The sequence below is a fragment of the Coffea eugenioides genome, unplaced genomic scaffold, assembly GCF_003713205.1.
Source record: "Coffea eugenioides isolate CCC68of unplaced genomic scaffold, Ceug_1.0 ScVebR1_3495;HRSCAF=4717, whole genome shotgun sequence".
In the NCBI taxonomy this organism is placed as follows: domain Eukaryota; kingdom Viridiplantae; phylum Streptophyta; class Magnoliopsida; order Gentianales; family Rubiaceae; genus Coffea; species Coffea eugenioides.
Genome location: NW_020864078.1, coordinates 18,339 through 34,899, shown reverse-complemented (window position 1 = coordinate 34,899; position 16,561 = coordinate 18,339). Strand labels below are relative to the sequence as shown.

The 16,561-nt window shown below is 43.1% G+C and overlaps 24 non-coding genes and 3 pseudogenes across 24 annotated transcripts; all 27 read left to right on the top strand.

The window, feature by feature from the left end:
* Positions 1 to 186: 186 nt before the first annotated feature.
* On the top strand, positions 187 to 305 carry LOC113757982. Its single transcript, XR_003466530.1, has one exon. It is a non-coding gene; the product is annotated as a 5S ribosomal RNA (ribosomal RNA).
* A 415-nt stretch (positions 306 to 720) lies between these two features.
* On the top strand, positions 721 to 839 carry LOC113757998. The gene has a single exon (XR_003466544.1). It is a non-coding gene; the product is annotated as a 5S ribosomal RNA (ribosomal RNA).
* Positions 840 to 1,262: 423 nt separating this feature from the next.
* Positions 1,263 to 1,381, top strand: LOC113757980. Its single transcript, XR_003466528.1, has one exon. It is a non-coding gene; the product is annotated as a 5S ribosomal RNA (ribosomal RNA).
* A 416-nt stretch (positions 1,382 to 1,797) lies between these two features.
* LOC113757993 lies at positions 1,798 to 1,916 on the top strand. Its single transcript, XR_003466540.1, has one exon. It is a non-coding gene; the product is annotated as a 5S ribosomal RNA (ribosomal RNA).
* A 415-nt stretch (positions 1,917 to 2,331) lies between these two features.
* On the top strand, positions 2,332 to 2,450 carry LOC113757988. The gene has a single exon (XR_003466536.1). It is a non-coding gene; the product is annotated as a 5S ribosomal RNA (ribosomal RNA).
* Positions 2,451 to 2,865: 415 nt separating this feature from the next.
* LOC113757997 lies at positions 2,866 to 2,984 on the top strand. The gene has a single exon (XR_003466543.1). It is a non-coding gene; the product is annotated as a 5S ribosomal RNA (ribosomal RNA).
* A 416-nt stretch (positions 2,985 to 3,400) lies between these two features.
* On the top strand, positions 3,401 to 3,519 carry LOC113757991. The gene has a single exon (XR_003466538.1). It is a non-coding gene; the product is annotated as a 5S ribosomal RNA (ribosomal RNA).
* A 415-nt stretch (positions 3,520 to 3,934) lies between these two features.
* On the top strand, positions 3,935 to 4,053 carry LOC113757987. Its single transcript, XR_003466535.1, has one exon. It is a non-coding gene; the product is annotated as a 5S ribosomal RNA (ribosomal RNA).
* Positions 4,054 to 5,021: 968 nt separating this feature from the next.
* On the top strand, positions 5,022 to 5,140 carry LOC113758002. Its single transcript, XR_003466548.1, has one exon. It is a non-coding gene; the product is annotated as a 5S ribosomal RNA (ribosomal RNA).
* Positions 5,141 to 5,556: 416 nt separating this feature from the next.
* On the top strand, positions 5,557 to 5,675 carry LOC113757986. Its single transcript, XR_003466534.1, has one exon. It is a non-coding gene; the product is annotated as a 5S ribosomal RNA (ribosomal RNA).
* Positions 5,676 to 6,090: 415 nt separating this feature from the next.
* LOC113757995 lies at positions 6,091 to 6,209 on the top strand. The gene has a single exon (XR_003466542.1). It is a non-coding gene; the product is annotated as a 5S ribosomal RNA (ribosomal RNA).
* Positions 6,210 to 6,655: 446 nt separating this feature from the next.
* LOC113758003 lies at positions 6,656 to 6,763 on the top strand (annotated as a pseudogene).
* A 415-nt stretch (positions 6,764 to 7,178) lies between these two features.
* LOC113757984 lies at positions 7,179 to 7,297 on the top strand. The gene has a single exon (XR_003466532.1). It is a non-coding gene; the product is annotated as a 5S ribosomal RNA (ribosomal RNA).
* A 414-nt stretch (positions 7,298 to 7,711) lies between these two features.
* Positions 7,712 to 7,831, top strand: LOC113758005 (annotated as a pseudogene).
* A 415-nt stretch (positions 7,832 to 8,246) lies between these two features.
* LOC113758008 lies at positions 8,247 to 8,365 on the top strand. The gene has a single exon (XR_003466550.1). It is a non-coding gene; the product is annotated as a 5S ribosomal RNA (ribosomal RNA).
* Positions 8,366 to 8,780: 415 nt separating this feature from the next.
* On the top strand, positions 8,781 to 8,899 carry LOC113757994. Its single transcript, XR_003466541.1, has one exon. It is a non-coding gene; the product is annotated as a 5S ribosomal RNA (ribosomal RNA).
* Positions 8,900 to 9,857: 958 nt separating this feature from the next.
* LOC113758006 lies at positions 9,858 to 9,975 on the top strand (annotated as a pseudogene).
* A 418-nt stretch (positions 9,976 to 10,393) lies between these two features.
* LOC113757989 lies at positions 10,394 to 10,512 on the top strand. The gene has a single exon (XR_003466537.1). It is a non-coding gene; the product is annotated as a 5S ribosomal RNA (ribosomal RNA).
* A 416-nt stretch (positions 10,513 to 10,928) lies between these two features.
* LOC113757981 lies at positions 10,929 to 11,046 on the top strand. The gene has a single exon (XR_003466529.1). It is a non-coding gene; the product is annotated as a 5S ribosomal RNA (ribosomal RNA).
* A 415-nt stretch (positions 11,047 to 11,461) lies between these two features.
* On the top strand, positions 11,462 to 11,580 carry LOC113758004. The gene has a single exon (XR_003466549.1). It is a non-coding gene; the product is annotated as a 5S ribosomal RNA (ribosomal RNA).
* Positions 11,581 to 11,995: 415 nt separating this feature from the next.
* On the top strand, positions 11,996 to 12,114 carry LOC113757983. The gene has a single exon (XR_003466531.1). It is a non-coding gene; the product is annotated as a 5S ribosomal RNA (ribosomal RNA).
* Positions 12,115 to 12,530: 416 nt separating this feature from the next.
* On the top strand, positions 12,531 to 12,649 carry LOC113758009. The gene has a single exon (XR_003466551.1). It is a non-coding gene; the product is annotated as a 5S ribosomal RNA (ribosomal RNA).
* A 416-nt stretch (positions 12,650 to 13,065) lies between these two features.
* LOC113758000 lies at positions 13,066 to 13,184 on the top strand. The gene has a single exon (XR_003466546.1). It is a non-coding gene; the product is annotated as a 5S ribosomal RNA (ribosomal RNA).
* Positions 13,185 to 13,600: 416 nt separating this feature from the next.
* Positions 13,601 to 13,719, top strand: LOC113757999. The gene has a single exon (XR_003466545.1). It is a non-coding gene; the product is annotated as a 5S ribosomal RNA (ribosomal RNA).
* A 414-nt stretch (positions 13,720 to 14,133) lies between these two features.
* Positions 14,134 to 14,252, top strand: LOC113757992. Its single transcript, XR_003466539.1, has one exon. It is a non-coding gene; the product is annotated as a 5S ribosomal RNA (ribosomal RNA).
* Positions 14,253 to 14,671: 419 nt separating this feature from the next.
* Positions 14,672 to 14,790, top strand: LOC113757985. The gene has a single exon (XR_003466533.1). It is a non-coding gene; the product is annotated as a 5S ribosomal RNA (ribosomal RNA).
* Positions 14,791 to 15,206: 416 nt separating this feature from the next.
* Positions 15,207 to 15,325, top strand: LOC113758001. Its single transcript, XR_003466547.1, has one exon. It is a non-coding gene; the product is annotated as a 5S ribosomal RNA (ribosomal RNA).
* Positions 15,326 to 16,561: the final 1,236 nt, after the last annotated feature.

Here is a 16,561-nt window from a genome sequence, read left to right as displayed (position 1 = left end):
TTAGAGTTGCGCGATGAGGGAAAAAAACAGGGTGCAAATCAATAGCAAAAAAAAATATGAAAGCAAATAAAAAAAGGGTAAGAGGAAAATACTTGAATTGACGCTTAAAAGGAATGCCGATTTAGAAAAACCACACTGCTTCGCAGGACGGGATGGTTTAAAAGAATAAAGCGAAAGGAACATGGCGGGTGCGATCATACCAGCACTAATGCACCGGATCCCATCAGAACTCTGAAGTTAAGCATGCTTGGGCGAGAGTAGTACTAGGATGGGTGACCCCCTGGGAAGTCCTCGTGTTGCACCCCTCTCTTTTTTCTTTCGAAATCCAAATTTCCTATTCGTTGTTTATCCTGTAGTAATTTATCTCCGTTGAAACGATTGCTTTATATTTTGCTTCTTGTCGAAGGATGTAGGCGGATCTGAAGGCGCGAGACAAATCAGGAACGGTACGGCTCGATCAAAGACCGGATCGTCGTTCAAATTTGTCGGCGCAAACGTATCACCGCAAGCGTGAAGGATTCATTTCATGATAATTTAGAGTTGCGGGATGATGGAAAAAAACAGGGTGCAAATCAATAACAAAAAAAAATATAAAATAAATAAATAAAAGGATAAGAGGAAAATGCTTCAATTAACGCTTAAAATGAATTCCGGTCTAGAAAAGCCACACTGCTTCGCAGGACGGGGTAGTTTAAAAGAATAAAGCGAAAGAAACATGGCGGGTGCGATCATTCCAGCCCTAATGCACCGGATCCCATCAGAACTCCGAAGTTAAGCGTGTTTGGGCGAGAGTAGTACTAGAATTGGTGACCCCCTGGGAAGTCCTCGTGTTGCACCCCTCTCTTTTTTGTTTCGAAATCCAAATTTCCTATTCGTTCTTTATCCTGTAGTAATTTAGCTCCGTCGGAACGATTGCTTCATATTTTGCTTCTTGTCGAAGGATGTAGGCGGATCTGAAGGCGCGAGACAAATCAGGAACGGTACGGCTCGATCAAAGACCGGATCGTCGTTCAAATTTGTCGGCGCAAACGTATCACCGCAAGCGTGAAGGATTCATTTCATGATAATTTAGAGTTGCGGGATGATGGAAAAAAACAGGGTGCAAATCAATAACAAAAAAAAATATAAAGTAAAAAAATAAAAAGGATAAGAGGAAAAATGCTTCAATTAAACGGGCTTAAACATGAATTCCGGTCTAAGAAAAAACCACACTGCTTCGCAGGACGGGGTAGTTTAAAAGAATAAAGCGAAAGGAACATGGCGGGTGCGATCATACCAGCACTAATGCACCGGATCCCATCAGAACTCCGAAGTTAAGCGTGCTTGGGCGAGAATAGTACTAGGATGGGTGACCCCCTGGGAAGTCCTCGTGTTGCACCCCTCTCTTTTTTCTTTCGAAATCCAAATTTCCTATTCATTGTTTATCCTGTAGTAATTTAGCTCCGTTGAAACGATTGCTTTATATTTTGCTTCTTGTCGAAGGATGTAGGCGGATCTGAAGGCGCGAGACAAATCAGGAACGGTACGGCTCGATCAAAGACCGGATCGCCGCTCAAATTTGTCGGCGCAAACGTATCACCGCAAGCGTGAAGGATTGATTTCATGATAATTTGGGGTTGCGGGATGATGAAAAAAAACAGGGTGCAAATCAATAACAAAAAAAAATATGAAAGCAAATAAAAAAAAGGGTAAGAGGAAAATACTTGAATTGACGCTTAAAAGGAATTCCGGTCTAGAAAAACCACACTGCTTCGCAGGACGGGATGGTTTAAAAGAATAAAGCGAAAGGAACATGGCGGGTGCGATCATACCAGCACTAATGCACCGGATCCCATCAGGACTCCGAAGTTAAGCATGCTTGGGCGAGAGTAGTACTAGGATCGGTGACCCCCTGGGAAGTCCTCGTGTTGCACCCCTCTCTTTTTTCTTTCGAAATCCAAATTTCCTATTCGTTGTTTATCCTGTAGTAATTTATCTCCGTTGAAACGATTGCTTTATATTTTGCTTCTTGTCGAAGGATGTAGGCGGATCTGAAGGCGCGAGACAAATCAGGAACGGTACGGCTCGATCAAAGACCGGATCGTCGTTCAAATTTGTCGGCGCAAACGTATCACCGCAAGCGTGAAGGATTCATTTCATGATAATTTAGAGTTGCGGGATGATGGAAAAAAACAGGGTGCAAATCAATAACAAAAAAAAATATAAAGTAAATAAATAAAAGGATAAGAGGAAAATGCTTCAATTAACGCTTAAAATGAATTCCGGTCTAGAAAAGCCACACTGCTTCGCAGGACGGGGTAGTTTAAAAGAATAAAGCGAAAGAAACATGGCGGGTGCGATCATTCCAGCCCTAATGCACCGGATCCCATCAGAACTCCGAAGTTAAGCGTGTTTGGGCGAGAGTAGTACTAGAATGGGTGACCCCCTGGGAAGTTCTCGTGTTGCACCCCTATTTTTTTTGTTTCGAAATCCAAATTTCCTATTCGTTCTTTATCCTGTAGTAATTTAGCTCCGTCAGAAAGATTGCTTCATATTTTGCTTCTTGTCGAAGCATGAAGGCGAGTCTGAAGGCGCGAGACAAATCAGGAACGGTACGGTTCGATCAAACCCCGGATCGTCGCCCAAAGTTGTCGGCGCAAATATATCACCGCATGCGTGATGGATTGATTTCATGACAATTTAGACTTGCGCGATGAGGGAAAAAAACAGGGTGCAAATCAATAAAAAAAAATATATGAAAGCAAATAAATAAAAGGATAAGAGGAAAATGCTTGAATTGACGCTTAAAATGAATTTCGGTCTAGAAAAGCCACACTGCTTCGCAGGACGGGGTAGTTTAAAAGAATAAAGCGAAAGGAATATGGCGGGTGCGATCATACCAGCACTAATGCACCGGATCCCATCAGAACTTCGAAATTAAGCGTGTTTGGGCGAGAGTAGTACTTGGATTGGTGACCCCCTGGGAAGTCCTCGTGTTGCACCCCTCTCTTTTTTGTTTCGAAATCCAAATTTCCTATTCGTTCTTTATCCTGTAGTAATTAAGCTCCGTCGGAACGATTGCTTAATATTTTGCTTCTTGTCGAAGCGTGAAGGAGGATCTGAAGGCGCGAGACAAATCAGGAACGGTACGGCTCGATCAAAGCCCGGATCGCCGCTCAAATTTGTCGGCGCAAACGTATCACCGCAAGCGTGAAGGATTGATTTCATGATAATTTGGGGTTGCGGGATGATGAAAAAAAACAGGGTGCAAATCAATAACAAAAAAAAATATGAAAGCAAATAAAAAAAAGGGTAAGAGGAAAATACTTGAATGGACGCTTAAAAGGAATTCCGGTCTAGAAAAACCACACTGCTTCGCAGGACGGGATGGTTTAAAAGAATAAAGCGAAAGGAACATGGCGGGTGCGATCATACCAGCACTAATGCACCGGATCCCATCAGGACTCCGAAGTTAAGCATGCTTGGGCGAGAGTAGTACTAGGATCGGTGACCCCCTGGGAAGTCCTCGTGTTGCACCCCTCTCTTTTTTCTTTCGAAATCCAAATTTCCTATTCGTTGTTTATCCTGTAGTAATTTATCTCCGTTGAAACGATTGCTTTATATTTTGCTTCTTGTCGAAGGATGTAGGCGGATCTGAAGGCGCGAGACAAATCAGGAACGGTACGGCTCGATCAAAGACCGGATCGTCGTTCAAATTTGTCGGCGCAAACGTATCACCGCAAGCGTGAAGGATTCATTTCATGATAATTTAGAGTTGCGGGATGATGGAAAAAAACAGGGTGCAAATCAATAACAAAAAAAAATATAAAATAAATAAATAAAAGGATAAGAGGAAAATGCTTCAATTAACGCTTAAAATGAATTCCGGTCTAGAAAAGCCACACTGCTTCGCAGGACGGGGTAGTTTAAAAGAATAAAGCGAAAGAAACATGGCGGGTGCGATCATTCCAGCCCTAATGCACCGGATCCCATCAGAACTCCGAAGTTAAGCGTGTTTGGGCGAGAGTAGTACTAGAATGGGTGACCCCCTGGGAAGTTCTCGTGTTGCACCCCTATTTTTTTTGTTTCGAAATCCAAATTTCCTATTCGTTCTTTATCCTGTAGTAATTTAGCTCCGTCAGAAAGATTGCTTCATATTTTGCTTCTTGTCGAAGCATGAAGGCGAGTCTGAAGGCGCGAGACAAATCAGGAACGGTACGGTTCGATCAAACCCCGGATCGTCGCCCAAAGTTGTCGGCGCAAATATATCACCGCATGCGTGATGGATTGATTTCATGACAATTTAGACTTGCGCGATGAGGGAAAAAAACAGGGTGCAAATCAATAAAAAAAAATATATGAAAGCAAATAAATAAAAGGATAAGAGGAAAATGCTTGAATTGACGCTTAAAATGAATTTCGGTCTAGAAAAGCCACACTGCTTCGCAGGACGGGGTAGTTTAAAAGAATAAAGCGAAAGGAATATGGCGGGGGCGATCATAACAGCACTAATGCAGGATCCACTCAGAACTTTCGAAACTAGCGTGTTTGGCGAGAGTAGTACTCTGGATTGGTGACCCCCCTGGGAAGTCCTCGTGTTTGCACCCCTCTCTTTTTTGGTTTCGAAAGTCCCAATTTCCTATCTCGTTCGTTTTATGCCTTGTAGTAAATTAAGCGCCGTCGGAACGATTGCCTTTAACTCTATTTTGCTTCTTGCTGTCGAAGCTGAAGCGAGGACTGAAGGCGCGAGACAAATCAGGAACGGGCTACGGCTCGATCAAAGCCCGGATCGCCGCTATCTGTCGGCGCCAAATGTAATCCACCGCAAGCGTAAGGATTGATTTCATGATAAATTTGGGGTTGCGGATGATGAAAAAAAAACAGTGCAATCCAATTAAACAAAAAAATATAAAGCAATTAAAAGAAAAGGTAAAGAGGAAAATACTTGAATTGACGCCTGTAAAAGGAATGTCCGGTCTAGAAAAACCACACTGCTTCGCAGGACGGGATGGTTTAAAAGAATAAAGCGAAAGGAACATGGCGGGTTCGATCATACCAGCACTAATGCACCGGATCCCATCAGGACTCCGAAGTTAAGCATGCTTGGGCGAGAGTAGTACTAGGATCGGTGACCCCCTGGGAAGTCCTCGTGTTGCACCCCTCTCTTTTTTCTTTCGAAATCCAAATTTCCTATTCGTTGTTTATCCTGTAGTAATTTATCTCCGTTGAAACGATTGCTTTATATTTTGCTTCTTGTCGAAGGATGTAGGCGGATCTGAAGGCGCGAGACAAATCAGGAACGGTACGGCTCGATCAAAGACCGGATCGTCGTTCAAATTTGTCGGCGCAAACGTATCACTGCAAGCGTGAAGGATTCATTTCATGATAATTTAGAGTTGCGGGATGATGGAAAAAAACAGGGTGCAAATCAATAACAAAAAAAAAATATAAAGTAAATAAATAAAAGGATAAGAGGAAAATGCTTCAATTAACGCTTAAAATGAATTCCGGTCTAGAAAAGCCACACTGCTTCGCAGGACGGGGTAGTTTAAAAGAATAAAGCGAAAGAAACATGGCGGGTGCGATCATTCCAGCCCTAATGCACCGGATCCCATCAGAACTCCGAAGTTAAGCGTGTTTGGGCGAGAGTAGTACTAGAATGGGTGACCCCCTGGGAAGTTCTCGTGTTGCACCCCTATTTTTTTTGTTTTGAAATCCAAATTTCCTATTCGTTCTTTATCCTGTAGTAATTTAGCTCCGTCAGAAAGATTGCTTCATATTTTGCTTCTTGTCGAAGCATGAAGGCGAGTCTGAAGGCGCGAGACAAATCAGGAACGGTACGGTTCGATCAAACCCCGGATCGTCGCCCAAAGTTGTCGGCGCAAATATATCACCGCAAGCGTGATGGATTGATTTCATGACAATTTAGACTTGCGCGATGAGGGAAAAAAACAGGGTGCAAATCAATAAAAAAAAATATATGAAAGCAAATAAATAAAAGGATAAGAGGAAAATGCTTGAATTGACGCTTAAAATGAATTTCGGTCTAGAAAAGCCACACTGCTTCGCAGGACGGGGTAGTTTAAAAGAATAAAGCGAAAGGAATATGGCGGGTGCGATCATACCAGCACTAATGCACCGGATCCCATCAGAACTTCGAAATTAAGCGTGTTTGGGCGAGAGTAGTACTTGGATTGGTGACCCCCTGGGAAGTCCTCGTGTTGCACCCCTCTCTTTTTTGTTTCGAAATCCAAATTTCCTATTCGTTCTTTATCCTGTAGTAATTAAGCTCCGTCGGAACGATTGCTTAATATTTTGCTTCTTGTCGAAGCGTGAAGGAGGATCTGAAGGCGCGAGACAAATCAGGAACGGTACGGCTCGATCAAAGCCCGGATCGCCGCTCAAATTTGTCGGCGCAAACGTATCACCGCTCAAATTTGTCGGCGCAAACGTATCACCGCAAGCGTGAAGGATTGATTTCATGATAATTTGGGGTTGCGGGATGATGAAAAAAAACAGGGTGCAAATCAATAACAAAAAAAAATATGAAAGCAAATAAAAAAAAGGGTAAGAGGAAAATACTTGAATTGACGCTTAAAAGGAATTCCGGTCTAGAAAAACCACACTGCTTCGCAGGACGGGATGGTTTAAAAGAATAAAGCGAAAGGAACATGGCGGGTGCGATCATACCAGCACTAATGGACCGGATCCCATCAGAACTCCGAAGTTAAGCATGCTTGGGCGAGAGTAGTACTAGGATGGGTGAGTCCTCGTGTTGCACCCCTCTCTTTTTTCTTTCGAAATTCAAATTTCCTATTCGTTGTTTATCCTGTAGTAATTTATCTCCGTTGAAACGATTGCTTTATATTTTGCTTCTTGTCGAAGGATGTAGGCGGATCTGAAGGCGCGAGACAAATCAGGAACGGTACGGCTCGATCAAAGACCGGATCGTCGTTCAAATTTGTCGGCGCAAACGTATCACCGCAAGCGTGAAGGATTCATTTCATGATAATTTAGAGTTGCGGGATGATGGAAAAAAACAGGGTGCAAATCAATAACAAAAAAAAATATAAAGTAAATAAATAAAAGGATAAGAGGAAAATGCTTCAATTAACGCTTAAAATGAATTCCGGTCTAGAAAAGCCACACTGCTTCGCAGGACGGGGTAGTTTAAAAGAATAAAGCGAAAGAAACATGGCGGGTGCGATCATTCCAGCCCTAATGCACCGGATCCCATCAGAACTCCGAAGTTAAGCGTGCTTGGGCGAGAGTAGTACTAGAATGGGTGACCCCCTGGGAAGTTCTCGTGTTGCACCCCTATTTTTTTTGTTTCGAAATCCAAATTTCCTATTCGTTCTTTATCCTGTAGTAATTTAGCTCCGTCGGAAAGATTGCTTTATATTTTGCTTCTTGTCGAAGCATGAAGGCGAGTCTGAAGGCGCGAGACAAATCAGGAACGGTACGGTTCGATCAAACCCCGGATCGTCGCCCAAAGTTGTCGGCGCAAATATATCTCCGTAAGCGTGAAGGATTGATTTCATGACAATTTAGACTTGCGCGATGAGGGAAAAAAACAGGGTGTAAATCAATAAAAAAAATATATAAAAGAAAATAAATAAAAGGATAAGAGGAAAATGCTTGAATTGACGCTTAAAATGAATTTCGGTCTAGAAAAGCCACACTGCTTCGCAGGACGAGGTAGTTTAAAAGAATAAAGCGAAAGGAATATGGCGGGTGCGATCATACCAGCACTAATGCACCGGATCCATCAAAGAACTTCGAAATTAAGCGTGGTTGGGCGAAGATAGTACTCTGGATTGTGACGCCCCTGGGAGTCCTCGTGTTGCACCCCATCTCTTTGTCTTCGAAATCCAAATTTCCTATTCGTTCTTTATTCCGTAGTAATTAAGCTCCGCTCGGAACGATGCTTACATATTTTGTTCTTGTCGAAGCATGAAGGCGGATCTGGAGGCGCGAGACAAATCAGGAACGGTACGGCTCGATCAAAACCCGGATCGTCGCTCAAATTTGTCGGCGCAAATGTATCAGCGCAAGCGAGATGGATTGATTTCATGGCAATTTAGAGTTGCGCGATGAGGGAAAAAAACAGGGTGCAAATCAATAACAAAAAAAAATATGAAAGCAAATAAAAAAAAGGGTAAGAGGAAAATACTTGAATTGACGCTTAAAAGGAATTCCGGTCTAGAAAAACCACACTGCTTCGCAGGACGGGATGGTTTAAAAGAATAAAGCGAAAGGAACATGGCGGGTGCGATCATACCAGCACTAATGCACCGGATCCCATCAGAACTCCGAAGTTAAGCATGCTTGGGCGAGAGTAGTACTAGGATGGGTGACCCCCTGGGAAGTCCTCGTGTTGCACCCCTCTCTTTTTTCTTTCGAAATCCAAATTTCCTATTCGTTGTTTATCCTGTAGTAATTTAGCTTCGTTGAAACGATTGCTTTATATTTTGCTTCTTGTCGAAGGATGTAGGCGGATCTGAAGGCGCGAGACAAATCAGGAACGGTACGGCTCGATCAAAGACCGGATCGTCGCTCAAATTTGTCGGCGCAAATGTATCACCGCAAGCGTGAAGGATTGATTTCATGATAATTTAGAGTTGCGGGATGATGGAAAAAAACAGGGTGCAAATCAATAACAAAATAAAATATAAAGTAAATAAATAAAAGGATAAGAGGAAAATGCTTCAATTAACGCTTAAAATGAATTCCGGTCTAGAAAAGCCACACTGCTTCGCAGGACGGGGTAGTTTAAAAGAATAAAGCGAAAGAAACATGGCGGGTGCGATCATTCCAGCCCTAATGCACCGGATCCCATCAGAACTCCGAAGTTAAGCGTGTTTGGGCGAGAGTAGTACTAGAATGGGTGACCCCCTGGGAAGTTCTCGTTTTGCACCCCTATTTTTTTTGTTTCGAAATCCAAATTTCCTATTCGTTCTTTATCCTGTAGTAATTTAGCTCCGTCAGAAAGATTGCTTCATATTTTGCTTCTTGTCGAAGCATGAAGGCGAGTCTGAAGGCGCGAGACAAATCAGGAACGGTACGGTTCGATCAAACCCCGGATCGTCGCCCAAAGTTGTCGGCGCAAATATATCACCGCAAGCGTGATGGATTGATTTCATGACAATTTAGACTTGCGCGATGAGGGAAAAAAACAGGGTGCAAATCAATAACAAAAAAAAATATGAAAGCAAATAAATAAAAGGATAAGAGAAAAATGCTTGAATTGACGCTTAAAATGAATTTCGGTCTAGAAAAGCCACACTGCTTCGCAGGACGGGGTAGTTTAAAAGAATAACGCGAAAGGAAACATGGGCGGGAGCGATTCATACCAGCACTAATGCACCGGATCCCATCAGACAACTTCCGAAAATTAAGCGTGGCTTGGGCGAGAGTAGTACTAGGATGGTGACCCCCTGGAAGTCCTCGTGTTGCAACCCTCTCTTTTTTTGGTTTCGAAATCCAAATTTCCTATTCGTTCCGTTATCCTGTAGCGTAATTTAGCTCCGTCGGAACGATTGCTTTATATTTTGCTTCTTAGTCGAAGCTGAAGTGAGGCATGCTGAAGGCGCGAGACAAATCAAGGAACGGTCTCGATCAAAGCCCGATCGTCCTCAAAATTGTCGGCGCAAATTATCACCGCAAGCTGTGAAGGATTGATTGTATGATAATTTAGAGTTGCGGGATGAATGGAAAAAAAACAGGGTGCAAATCAATAACAAAAAAAAATAAAGTAAACTAAATAAAAGGATAAGAGGAAAATGCTTCAATTGACGCTAAATGAATTCCGCTCGAGACAAAGCCCAACCACTGGCTTCGCAGAGGGTAGTTTAAAAGAATAAAGCGAAAGGAACATGGCGTGCGATCATACCAGCACTAATGGCACGATCCCATCAGAACTCCGAAGTTAAGCGTGCCTTTGGGCGAGTAGTAGTACTAGAAGGGTGACCCCTGGAAGTTCTCGTGTTGCACCCCTCTTTTTTGCTTTCGAATCAAATTTCCTATTCGTTCTTTATTCCTGTAGTAATTTAGCTCCGTCGGGACGACTTGGCTTATATTTGCTTCTTGTCGAAGCGTGAAGGAGCGATCCTGAAGGCGCAAGACAAATAGGAACGGTACGGCTCGAATCAAAGCCCGGATCGTCGCTCAATTTGTCGGCGCAAATGCTTCACCGCAAGCGTGAGGATTGATTTTATGATAATTTAGAGTTGCGGATGATGGAAAAAAAACAGGGTGCAAAATCAATAACAAAAAAAAAAAAATCTAAAGTCAAATAAATCAAAGGAGAAAGGAAAATGCTTCAATTGACGCTTAAAATGAATTCCGGTCTAGAAAAGCCACACTGCTTCGCAGGACGGGGTAGTTTAAAAGAATAAAGCGAAAGGAACATGGCGGGTTCGATCATACCAGCACTTATGCACCGGATCCCATCAGAACTCCGAAGTTAAGCGTGCTTGGGCAAGAGTAGTACTAGAATGGGTGACCTCCTGGGAAGTTCTCGTGTTGCACCCCTCTTTTTTTTGTTTCGAAATCCAAATTTCGTATTCGTTCTTTATCCTGTAGTAATTTAGCTCCGTCGGAATGATTGCTTCATATTTTGCTTCTTGTCGAAGCATGAAGGCGGATCTGAAGGCGTGAGACAAATCAGGAACGGTACGGCTCGATCAAAGCCCGGATCGTCGCTCAAATTTGTCGGCGCAAATGTATCAGCGCAAGCGTGATGGATTGATTTCATGGCAATTTAGAGTTGCGCGATGAGGGAAAAAAACAGGGTGCAAATCAATAGCAAAAAAAAATATGAAAGCAAATAAAAAAAAGGATAAGAGGAAAATGCTTCAATTGACGCTTAAAATGAATTCCGGTCTAGAAAAGCCACACTGCTTCGCAGGACGGGGTAGTTTAAAAGAATAAAGCGAAAGGAACATGGCGGGTGCGATCATACCAGCACTAATGCACCGGATCCCATCAGAACTCCGAAGTTAAGCGTGCTTGGGCGAGAGTAGTACTAGAATGGGTGACCCCTGGGAAGTTCTCGTGTTGCACCCCTTTTTTTTTGTTTCGAAATCCAAATTTCGTATTCGTTCTTTATCCTGTAGTAATTTAGCTCCGTCGGAATGATTGCTTCATATTTTGCTTCTTGTCGAAGCATGAAGGCGGATCTGAAGGCGCGAGACAAATCAGGAACGGTACGGCTCGATCAAAGCCCGGATCGTCGCTCAAATTTGTCGGCGCAAATGTATCAGCGCAAGCGTGATGGATTGATTTCATGGCAATTTAGAGTTGCGCGATGAGGGAAAAAAACAGGGTGCAAATCAATAGCAAAAAAAAATATGAAAGCAAATAAAAAAAAGGGTAAGAGGAAAATACTTGAATTGACGCTTAAAAGGAATGCCGGTTTAGAAAAACCACACAGCTTCGCAGGACGGGATGGTTTAAAAGAATAAAGCGAAAGGAACATGGCGGGTGCGATCATACCAGCACTAATGCACCGGATCCCATCAGAACTCCGAAGTTAAGCATGCTTGGGCGAGAGTAGTACTAGGATGGGTGACCCCCTGGGAAGTCCTCGTGTTGCACCCCTCTCTTTTTTCTTTCGAAATCCAAATTTCCTATTCGTTGTTTATCCTGTAGTAATTTAGCTTCGTTGAAACGATTGCTTTATATTTTGCTTCTTGTCGAAGGATGTAGGCGGATCTGAAGGCGCGAGACAAATCAGGAACGGTACGGCTCGATCAAAGACCGGATCGTCGCTCAAATTTGTCGGCGCAAATGTATCACCGCAAGCGTGAAGGATTGATTTCATGATAATTTAGAGTTGCGGGATGATGGAAAAAAACAGGGTGCAAATCAATAACAAAAAAAAATATAAAGTAAATAAATAAAAGGATAAGAGGAAAATGCTTCAATTAACGCTTAAAATGAATTCCGGTCTAGAAAAGACGCACTGCTTCGCAGGACGGGGTAGTTTAAAAGAATAAAGCGAAAGGAACATGGCGGGTGCGATCATTCCAGCCCTAATGCACCGGATCCCATCAGAACTCCGAAGTTAAGCGTGCTTGGGCGAGAGTAGTACTAGAATGGGTGACCACCTGGGAAGTTCTCGTGTTGCACCCCTATTTTTTTTGTTTCGAAATCCAAATTTCCTATTCGTTCTTTATCCTGTAGTAATTTAGCTCCGTCGGAAAGATTGCTTTATATTTTGCTTCTTGTCGAAGCATGAAGGCGAGCCTGAAGGCGCGAGACAAATCAGGAACGGTACGGTTCGATCAAACCCCGGATCGTCGCCCAAAGTTGTCGGCGCAAATATAGCACCGCAAACGTGATGGATTGATTTCATGACAATTTAGACTTGCGCGATGAGGGAAAAAAACAGGGTGCAAATCAATAACAAAAAAAAATATGAAAGCAAATAAATAAAAGGATATGAGGAAAATGCTTGAATTGACGCTTAAAATGAATTTCGGTCTAGAAAAGCCACACTGCTTCGCAGGACGGGGTAGTTTAAAAGAATAAAGCGAAAGGAATATGGCGGGTGCGATCATACCAGCACTAATGCGCCGGATCCCATCAGAACTCCGAAGTTAAGCATGCTTGGGCGAGAGTAGTACTAGGATGGGTGACCCCCTGGGAAGTCCTCGTGTTGCACCCCTCTCTTTTTTCTTTCGAAATCCAAATTTCCTATTCGTTCTTTATCCTGTAGTAATTTAGCTCCGTCGGAACGATTGCTTAATATTTTGCTTCTTGTCGAAGCGTGAAGGAGGATCTGAAGGCGCGAGACAAATCAGGAACGGTACGGCTCGATCAAAGCCCGGATCGTCGCTCAAATTTGTCGGCGCAAATGTATCACCGCAAGCGTGAAGGATTGATTTTCATGATAATTTAGAGTTGCGGGATGATGGAAAAAAACAGGGTGCAAATCAATAACAAAAAAAAATATAAAGTAAATAAATAAAAGGATAAGAGGAAAATGCTTCAATTGACGCTTAAAATGAATTCCGGTCTAGAAAAGCCACACTGCTTCGCTGGACGGGGTAGTTTAAAAGAATAAAGCGAAAGGAACGTTGTGGGTGCGATCATACCAGCACTAATGCACCGTATCCCATCAGAACTCCGAAGTTAAGCGTGCTTGGGCGTGAGCAGTATTAGGATGGGTGACCCCTTGGGAATTCCTCTTGTTGCACCCCTCTCTTTTTTGTTTCGAAATTCAAATTTTCTATTCGTTCTTTATCCTGTAGTAATTTAGGTCCTTCGGAACGATTGCTTTATATTTTGCTTCTTCTCGAAGCATGAAGGCGGATCTGAAGGCGCGAGAGAATTCAGGAACGGTACGGCTCGATCAAAGCCCGGATCATCGCTCAAATTTGTCGGCGCAAATGTATCAGCGCAAGCGTGATGGATTAATTTCATGACAATTTATTGTTGCGCGATGACGGAAAAAAATAGGGTGCAAATCAATAACAAAAAAAAATATGAAAGCAAATAAATATAAGGATAAGAGAAAAATGCTTGAATTGACGCTTAAAATGAATTTCGGTCTAAAAAAGCCACACTGCTTCGCAGGACGGGGTAGTTTAAAAGAATAAAGCGAAAGGAATATGGCGGGAGCGATCATACCAGCACTAATGCACCGGATCCCATCAGAACTCCGAAATTAAGCGTGGTTGGGCGAGAGTAGTACTAGGATTGGTGACCCCCTGGGAAGTCCTCGTGTTGCACCCCTCTCTTTTTTGTTTCGAAATCCAAATTTCCTATTCGTTCTTTATCCTGTAGTAATTTAGCTCCGTCGGAACGATTGCTTAATATTTTGCTTCTTGTCGAAGCGCGAAGGAGGATCTGAAGGCGCGAGACAAATCAGGAACGGTACGACTCGATCAAACCCCGGATCGTCGCCCAAAGTTGTCGGCGCAAATATATCACCGCAAGCGTGAAGGATTGATTTCATGACAATTTAGACTTGCGCGATGAGGGAAAAAAACAGGGTGCAAATCAATAAAAAAAAAATATGAAAGCAAATAAATAAAAGGATAAGAGGAAAATGCTTCAATTGACGCTTAAAATGAATTCCGGTCTAGAAAAGCCACACTGCTTCGCAGGACGGGGTAGTTTAAAAGAATAAAGTGAAAGGAACATGGCGGGTGCGATCATACCAGCACTAATGCACCGGATCCCATCAGAACTCCGAAGTTAAGCGTGCTTGGGCGAGAGTAGTACTAGAATGGGTGACCCCCTGGGAATTTCTCGTGTTGCACCCCTCTCTTTTTTGTTTCAAAATCCAAATTTCCTATTCGTTCTTTATCCTGTAGTAATTTAGCTCCGTCGAAACGATTGCTTAATATTTTGCTTATTGTCGAAGCGTGAAGGAGGATCTGAAGGCGCGAGACAAATCAGGAACGGTACGGCTCGATCAAAGCCCGGATCGTCGCTCAAATTTGTCGGCGCAAATGTATCACCGCAAGCGTGAAAGATTGATTTCATGATAATTTAGAGTTGCGGGATGATGGAAAAAAATAGGGTGCAAATCAATAACAAAAAAAAAAATATAAAGTAAATATATAAAATGATAAGAGGAAAAACTGCTTCAATTGACGCTTAAAATGAATTCCGGTCTAGAAAAGCCACACTGCTTCGCAGGACGGGGTAGTTTAAAAGAATAAAGCGAAAGGAACATGGCGGGGGCGATCATACCAGCACTAATGCACCGGATCCCATCAGAACTCCGAAGTTAAGCGTGCTTTGGCGAGAGTAGTACTAGAATGGGTGACCCCCTGGGAAGTTCTCGTGTTGCACCCCTCTTTTTTTTGTTTTGAAATCCAAATTTCGTATTCGTTCTTTATCCTGTAGTAATTTAGCTCCGCCGGAACGATTGCTTCATATTTTGCTTCTTGTCGAAGCATGAAGGCGGATCTGAAGGCGCGAGACAAATCTGGAACGGTACGGCTCGATCAAAGCCCGGATCGTCGCTCAAATTTGTCGGCGCAAATGTATCAGCGCAAGCGTGATGGATTGATTTCATGGCAATTTAGAGTTACGCGATGAGGGAAAAAAACAGGGTGCAAATCAATAGCAAAAAAAAATATGAAAGCAAATAAAAAAAAGGGTAAGAGGAAAATAGTTGAATTGACGCTTAAAAGGAATTCCGGTCTAGAAAAACCTCACTGCTTCGCAGGATGGGATGGTTTAAAAGAATAAAGCGAAAGGAACATGGCGGGTGCGATCATACCAGCACTAATGCACCGGAACCCATCAGAACTCCGAAATTAAGCGTGTTTGGGCGAGAGTGGTACTAGGATTGGTGACCCCCTGGGAAGTCCTCGTGTTGCACCCCTCTCTTTTTTGTTTCGAAATCCAAATTTCCTATTCGTTCTTTATCCAGTAGTAATTTAGCTCCGTCGAAACGATTGCTTAATATTTTGCTTCTTGTCGAAGCGTGAATGAGGATCTCAAGGCGCGAGACAAATCAGGAACGGTACGGCTCGATCAAAGCCCGGATCGTCGCTCAAATTTGTCGGCGCAAATGTATCACCGCAAGCGTGAAGGATTGATTTCATGATAATTTAGAGTTGCGGGATGATGGAAAAAAACAGGGTGCAAATCAATAAAAAAAAATATAAAGTAAATAATAAAAGGATAAGAGGAAAATGCTTCAATTGACGCTTAAAATGAATTCCGGTCTAGAAAAGCCAACTGCTTCGCAGGACGGGGTAGTTTAAAAGAATAGAGCGAAAGGAACATGGCGGGTGCGATCATACCAGCACTAATGCACCGGATACCATCAGACGAGTAACTGGATACATATAAAAAAGGGGGCTCGAAATTAGACTTAAAGTCCCTGATATTTGGAAAAACAATCCAGGACATAACGGTGTCTCAGGTCAGAAATTACCCCTGGTGGTGCTTGAAAACACAACAAGCTAGCACTCAGCTATACTTCACCAGAAAGTCTCAGGAATTTGTCCCCGGTGGTGCTTGAAAACACAACAAGCTAGCACTCAGCTATACTTCACCAGAGCCTCAGATGCAAGATTTTGTCCATGGCGGTGCTGGACAACACAACAGGTTAGCACAACGGCTATACCTCGCCAAAGAACCTCAGTTCAAAATTTCATCCTTGGTGGTGCTTTATAACACAACAAGCTAGCACAACGGCTAAACTTCACCAGAGGATCTTAGCTCAAGAAATTGGCCCTGATGGTGCTTGGAAACACAACAAGCTAGCACTACGGCTAAGCTTCACCAGAGAGCCTCAAGTCAAAGTTTCATCCCTGATGGTGCTTGGAAACACAACAGGCATGCCTCGCCAGAAGAATGACGGTGCTTGAAAACACAACAGGCCATACCTCATCAGAGAGGTTCTGTTCAAGAATTTCAATCCCTGATGGTGCTTTGAAACACAGCAGGCATGCCTCGCCAGAAGAATGACGGTGCTTGAAAACACAACAGGCAATGCCTCACCAGAGAGGTTCTGTTCAACCGCTACAGAAGAGTAGTAGCCGGTCTATAACCAAACAAGTACGAAAATGTTCAGAAATAGAGTCAAAAGCAGGGTTCAAGTATATCGGTT